This window comes from Ursus americanus, chromosome 8 (assembly GCF_024610735.1).
Source record: "Ursus americanus isolate L20-20 chromosome 8, mUrsAme1.1.p, whole genome shotgun sequence".
Classification (NCBI taxonomy): domain Eukaryota; kingdom Metazoa; phylum Chordata; class Mammalia; order Carnivora; family Ursidae; genus Ursus; species Ursus americanus.
The window spans coordinates 4,135,401-4,142,666 of NC_142134.1; the positions used below are offsets into that span (position 1 = coordinate 4,135,401).

At 38.5% G+C, this 7,266-nt stretch overlaps 1 pseudogene; it reads right to left on the reverse strand.

Annotated features, from left to right (window-relative positions):
* Positions 1 to 5,453: 5,453 nt before the first annotated feature.
* On the reverse strand, positions 5,454 to 6,994 carry LOC123789690 (tubulin alpha-1B chain-like; annotated as a pseudogene).
* Positions 6,995 to 7,266: the final 272 nt, after the last annotated feature.

A 7,266-nucleotide genomic window follows, 5' to 3' on the forward strand; every position in this document is an offset into this window, starting at 1 on the left:
CTCATGTCTGGATTATTTCTAATCAAGGACACCAAGCAAGCATATCTATATGACTGAATGGTATCTCTTCATGGTTCTTTGAGAAGAGAGATGGGGGACGTGGGGGCAGAAAAAAAGCAAGTAAGAAGGTAGAGAAAAAAGCGAGGATATCCTATACATACACTTCCCCTGAGGGATGCTTTGCCTATGGTCAACTCTAACCTAGAAGCCTTTAAATGGGAACAGCAAAGGCTGGAGCTGGCCAACCACAGAATATTTGTCCCCAGAAGGAAAATATTCCAACACCCCTAGAATGCTGTACTGAGCTCCTCGACAGAAGCCTTGTTACACAGAATGTACTGCAAAGAAACAAACTTTTCTGCAACTTAAATTACTACAAGCGATATGTTATTCTGGCTTCTAGAAAAACCATTTACTTGACTTTTCATAAGTATTATTGGAAGAGAGTTTACAAGGATCAGAAGAGGGAAAGCTTTTTAATGGTCATAAAAGAATGAAATTCGTTCTAGTTCAAGAATTTGCCATAAGGAATAGGCTTTATACTAACAAATACGGCATTAAATCTTTAAAACAGTCAAAGTGAAAAGAGGATTGAGGACTTTGCAGAGATGTTAGTGGCATTTTGTAGCACCAATCTCTCTCGTAGATAATGTCTGCGTTTTTATAAATCAACTTAAAACTTCTGTTGAAGTAGGGTATTTTGTTTTCAAGCCAAAATGATCATTCATCAGATGTTTTTTTAATTATCTGATTTAGATGATCTACTTTTTATGCCTGACTTATTATAATCTTTTTATTCTGATATACAGGTCAAATGTCACTGCAACAGTAGAAGGGCTGTATTTAGATCAAAGCGAAACCTTCTTATGTATTTATTCTGCATGACAATATGAATATAATTTAAGTCTATCAATAGTCAAAACATAAACAAGAGCTAATTAACTGGCACTGTTGTCATCTGAGAATAAGCAGATGTTGTTGGCCGACACAGTGGCTGTGATCAGTCAGCAGAGAAAGACTTCTAAATTCCCCTTGCTGAGCTGAAATATTCCATTACACATCTGACAAATCTGTGTCTTATTTCTTGTCTACCTGCCATCGTGAGGATCAACTTAGGACATCGACGAACCTTCAATAATGAATATGCTAGCTCTCCCTGATTTTCCTCTGTTGAGCCCTACTTGTGATTTTTCAAGATTTTGTGGGGTTCTGAAAAGAAAACTGGATATGTCCTTTAAAAGTTATGTTTTGAACGATACTAGTCTCAAAACTGCAACACTGTTAATTCTTACCTATATTCAAGATACCCATCATTGTGGATTAATTAAATAATAGTTATCCTGAGCTAAGAATTCATGATGGATTATCCATAGATCTTTCCTTAAAAATGTCTCCAACAGCACAAACTAGATTTCTCATGTTACCTTAAACGAGTATACTTCGTCCTTGCTTCAAGGGGATTTGTCCTGTGGGTGGACCTGAATATATTTTCTTGTTCTGAATACTTTTTAAGAGAAAAACAGTTGTGTTAAATAATGGGAAAACCTCTATCATGTCCATCAATGTTACATTCGTGGACCTGAAGTCAGAATTCTTCTGAAGTGATCATGGACAACATCATTAGTTGGCTAACACCATATACAAGACTCACTACGTGCCAGGCATTATGTTAAACACTTCATGTTCGTCATCTCGTTAATTGTCCCAATAATGGTAAGAAATAATTTCTAATATATTATTTTTCTTATTGTTGTTATCATCATAAGCATAAACATAAGCATATCCATTTTAAAGATATGAAAGCCAAGACAGGAAGTTACATAACTTACTCAGGTTGTACAACTAGTTTGCAGCAAAAATTTGGATTCCAACCTAAATCCCAAATCCCTGTTCAACATCACTATACTACTTGGTCTTTCTAATCTAAGTTTATTTATCTATAAAAAGGGGTGAAAGCATTATACTCCCGGCCACAGTTAAAAACAGGGACCAGATTTATTATTCCCCCCATAAACAATTAAAACACTAAACCAGTGTTTCAGACAATGGACAAAAGACAGAACTGGACCAGGATCCATGAGAAGAGAGAAACAAAATTGTGAGCCTAGTAAAGACCTGACTTTGACACGTTTCAGACCAGCTGCATAGAGGAGGACCCCTGAGGAGAACCTGGGAGTCACGCTGGGTTGAGGAGACATAGGTTGGAGCAAGGGGACTACAGAAGCTGGAATTCGTGGAGCAGAGTACCAGGCCTAAGGAGCTACATAAAGACCTCCAAAAATCTGCATATAGGTGACTTTCTATCTGCTGCTAATGGAACTGTGCATACACTTAGGGTGAAATTCCGTGAAACCAGACAAAAAGGAGCTGTATGCTGAAAATTCCTAGACACCACACCAGGCAGAAAGACATTCAAGGTCTGACCAGCTATATTGGAAAAACCTCATTGATCACCTTGATTGATGACCCCACGCTTTAGTAGGGCGGGGAATCACACTTTAGTAGTCATGCTAAAATACCCCTAGAGTAAAGGTGACTTTAGATAAACCCTAGCACAGCCTAAAACCAAGCCCTGAAAGAATGAAAAAAACCCAACATATTTAAAGGCCTCCCAGAACAAGGTCTGACAATCTTTTATAAAGACAACAAAATACAGCAAAACAACACATCATCGACAACGTAAATGTCCAAATAGCCATCATCTGATCTAAAATGATATAGATGCCCCCCAAAGAAGTAAGCTGTGAACAGTAATCATAAGAAAAATTAGTTAATAAAAAGGGACTCATAAAAGATAAAAAGGATGGATTCTTCATAACTAATTCCAACAGGCTAGTTTTATCCTGATAACTAAACCAGCCAAAGACATTCAGTAAAGGGAAAAAAAAACAAAACAAAACACCTTATGGGTCAATAGCTCTCATGAACATAAATACCAAAAACCCCAAACTATTCTATTAACAGAATATTAGCAACTAAAATTCAGCAAAATAAAAAATAGCAAGTGAAATTTATCCTGGGAATCCAAGGTTATCTGACATTTGAAAATTAGTCATTGTAATTCAACATATTAGCAAAATAATAAAGGAAAAAAAACCCATATGCTTACCTCAATAGATACAGAAAAAGCATTTGATAAAATTCAATATTTATTTATGGTAATATATTTCACCGAATTAGGATTAAAAGAGAACTTCTTCAATCTGATAAAGCACATTTATGAAAATCTGCAGCTAACTCATATAAATGATGAAAATAAATGCTTTTCCCTAAAATTAGAAACAAAGTAAACATATTCTCTCTTATCACTTTTTTCAACATTTTTCTGGGCTAGAGGTGGGGGTGGGGATTAGGTGCTAGCCAATGCAATAATGTAAAAAATAAAAACATGTATAGACTGGAAAGAAAAATGACAGAATCTGCATAAATCCTACGAAACCCACTAAAAGGCTTCCAGAATTAATAAGCGAATTTGTTATGATTACAGAATGTAAGATTAATAAACAGAATCAACTGATTTGTTTAGTAACAAAAAAAGAAAATTGAAAAGATATACCATTTACAACAAATATAAAGTTCTTAGGGATAGATTTTACAAATTATGTGCACTCCATATGCACTTAAAACTGTCAGACTTCTGAAAGAAGTTAAAGAACACCAGATCATAGATTAAACTACTCAATATTAAGATGTCATTTCTATTTAAATTGACATATTTATCAAAACTCCATTCTAAATCCAGTTTTCATTTTTTATAGAAATTGATGATAATTCAAAAGTTTATATGAAAATAAAATGAACTTAGAATTGCTAAATCTTATTTTTTTTTAAGAATAAACTTGGACTACTTACACTCCTGGTTTGGAAGACTTACTATAAAACTACAGTAATCAAAACAGTTTGTACTGAGCTAAGGATAGAATTTAATCAATGGAACAAAATTGATATTTCAGAAATAAGTAAGTATATGATATCTCCCTATACACACATGCATATATGGTCAGATGATTTTTTAAAAGGGTGCCATATTAATTCAATGGAGAAAAGAATGGTTATGGAACAATAGTTTACTCATGTGCATAAAAAACTAAAGTCAGCACTTACCTCGTACTACACATATACCAACTTGAATGTCATAAATTTAAACATAAGTCAACATCTGTAACATTTGCTTTCTATAGAGTCAGTAAAGATTCCCTAAATAGGACACCAAAGGGCAAAACTAAAAGCAAAATGATACATTGGACTTTATCAAAACTAAAACTTCTGCTCTTGAAATGAGCACTAATAAACCAAAAATGTAAGCTAAAGAATAGAAGAAAAAATTGGAATTACACATGTCTGGCAAATGGCTTATATCTAGAACATGTAAGGAACTTAAAAAACTTAAAACTAAGAAGTCAATCCACTAAAAACAGGAAAAATATTTGAAAAGACGATTCACAAAAGAAGATATATGATCTTCCAATAAGCAAATGGAAAGATACTCAATATCATTTAGTCATCAAGAAAATGCACATTTAAAACTACAAGGAGATTACCACTACATATGCACAGGAAAGGCTAAAATTATACAGGCCAATAATACCAGGTGTTGGAGGAAATATGGAGGAACTAGAACACTCATACACTGCTAGTGGGAATGTAAAATAATACAACCATTTGGAAAACAATGTAGCAGATTCTTCCTAAAAAAAAAAGTTTCAAAAGTTAAATGCATACTTCTCATATGACACAGTATTCCACTTTTATGTACTTACCCAAGAGAAATGAAAACACATGTCCTGGCTATACAAAGACCTATAACCAAAGGTTCATTTTAGCTCTTTTCATAATAGCCAAAAGCTATAAACAATAAACAAATTGTGGTCGAGTCATACAAGGGATTACCAAACAGCAATCAAATGGAGCAGACTGCTGATACACCCAAAAAAATGGATGAATCGCAAAAACACCATGCATCATGTGGTAAAAAAGAAGCCGGGGATAGTGGTGTGCATACTTTATGACTCCATTTCTATGAGACGCTAGAAAAGAAATCAGACCAGTGTCTGTCTTGAGCCAGGGATGAAGGGGGAGTGCCAGCAAATAAGCACAAGGCAATTTTTTGAGATGATAGAAACTTCTGTAGTTTGATTGTGGTGTGGGTTAGATGGTGCGCATATTTGCCCAAATTCAAACCGTACACTTAAAATGGTTATTATTTTAGGTATAAAATATGCCTTAATAAACCTAACTTTTAAAAAGATTTTATAAACTTTTTCATATTTTTTTCTTTATTAAACCTTTACTTTGAAACATGATGGGAAAATTCTGTAAGTACACATGGCAAAATAAGACATGATCACAGTTAAAAGTGAAGACAATCTAACCAGAAAGCTTTCACGCCTGTCAGCCACTGTTGAAGCTGCAGTTGTGAGTCTAACACGCTCCAGGGCTCAAGGGAATGGTAATTAGTGTTCCTCTCTCTCTTCCTCACCCTCTTCCTCAACACAATCCATAACCTCCTCATGACCCTTCTGCAGGGCAGCTATGCCCTCACAGGCCCTTCCAGGGCAGCTGGGTGGCACAGTCGGCTAAACAGGTTAAACATCCTACTCTTGATTTCAGCTCAGGTCACAATCTCAGGCTTATGATATTGAGGTCATGAGATCTAGCCCCACGTCGGGCTCCATGCTCAGCGGGGAGCCTCCTTAAGCTTCTTTCTCTCCTTCTCCCTCTGCCTTACCCTCTTCTATCTCTCCTTCTCCCTCTGCCTTACCCTCTTCTAAAAAAGAAAAAAGAAACTCTCCTTCCTCCATGCTCTCACCCGTGTACCAGTGAGCGCACACTTGGCATACATACATCAGGTCAATGTCGTGGTCCAGGTGACCCCAGGACCCAGCAATGGCTGTGGTACTGCTCCGCACACACACAGCTCATTGTAGTTTGGTCGGGTCTCCACCAGGTACCACAGTGGGAGGCTGGTAATTAATACCAACTTTGAAGACAGTAGGGTACCAGTCCACAAACGGAATGTTTGGTCTTAGTGGTGGCAATGGCAGCATTAACATCTTCGGGAACCACACTGCCATGGTACAGCAGACAGGAAGCCATGTTCTTACCTTGGCCACACTTCACCACCCGGTTGTCTGGCTCAAAGCACACACTGGTGATCTCTACTACAGGGAACTGTTGATGGTAGGTTTTCTCAGCAGAGATGACGGGGGCCTATGTGGCCAGAGGGAAATGGATGCAGGGATAGGATACCAGGTGGGTCTGGGATTCTGTCAGATCAAATTCAGGGCTCCAGCAAATCTGAGGAACGCAGTGATAGAAGACACAATCTAGCTAATGAAGCAGATTAGTGTAGTTTGGGCACTCGACATCAAGCATTCTACAACAGATGTCCTAGATGGCCTCTGGTCTACCATGAAGGCACAATCACAGTGCTCCACGGTGATGTGGCTGGTGAGGAGGAGTTGCAGGGCTCAGCTACAGCTGTAGAAACCTGGGGGGGGAGGTGGGGGGAGTTGGGTAAATGGAGAACTCCAGCTTGGACTTCTTGGCATAATCAATAGAGAGTCCCATCAGCAGGGAGGTGAACCCAGAGCCAGTTCCCCCTCCAAAGCTGTGGAAAGCCAAAACACCCTGGACACCTACGAACTAGTTGGCCAGTTTCTGAATTTAGTCCAAGATATGGTCAGTCTTGCCAATGGCGTAGTACCCTTGGACATCATTGTTCGCAACATTTTCCTTGCCTCTGATGAGCTGCTCAGGGTGGACAGCTGGCGGTAGGCACCAGTGCAAACTTCATCCGTGACCGTGGGTTCCAGGTCTACAAACACTGCCCTGGGCACATGCTCGCCAGGACACATCTCACTGAAGCAGGTGCTGAAGGAGTCATCTCTTCCCCCGATGGTCTTGTCACTGGCATGTGGCCTTTGGGCTGAATGCCACGTTCCAGGCAACGGAACCCCAGTCTGGCCAACATAGGTAGAGAAGCACTGTGCATAATAGCTACAGGTTAGCGGGCACAGGTGACAGGTGCAAACACCAGGTACCAGCTACCGTCCCCGGCAAGCCGAGTCGAGGCAAGGAATGCACTGACTGAATGAATTTTTTTCTAAAAGGAGGGGTTATATTACTAAATTTCTGTTACGGACTGAATTGTGCTCCCCCAAATTTATATGTTGAAGTCCTAACCCAATAACCTCAGATTATGACTGAGTTTAAAGTGATCAAGTGATGATGTCATTACGATGGACCCTAGTCCAATATGACTGG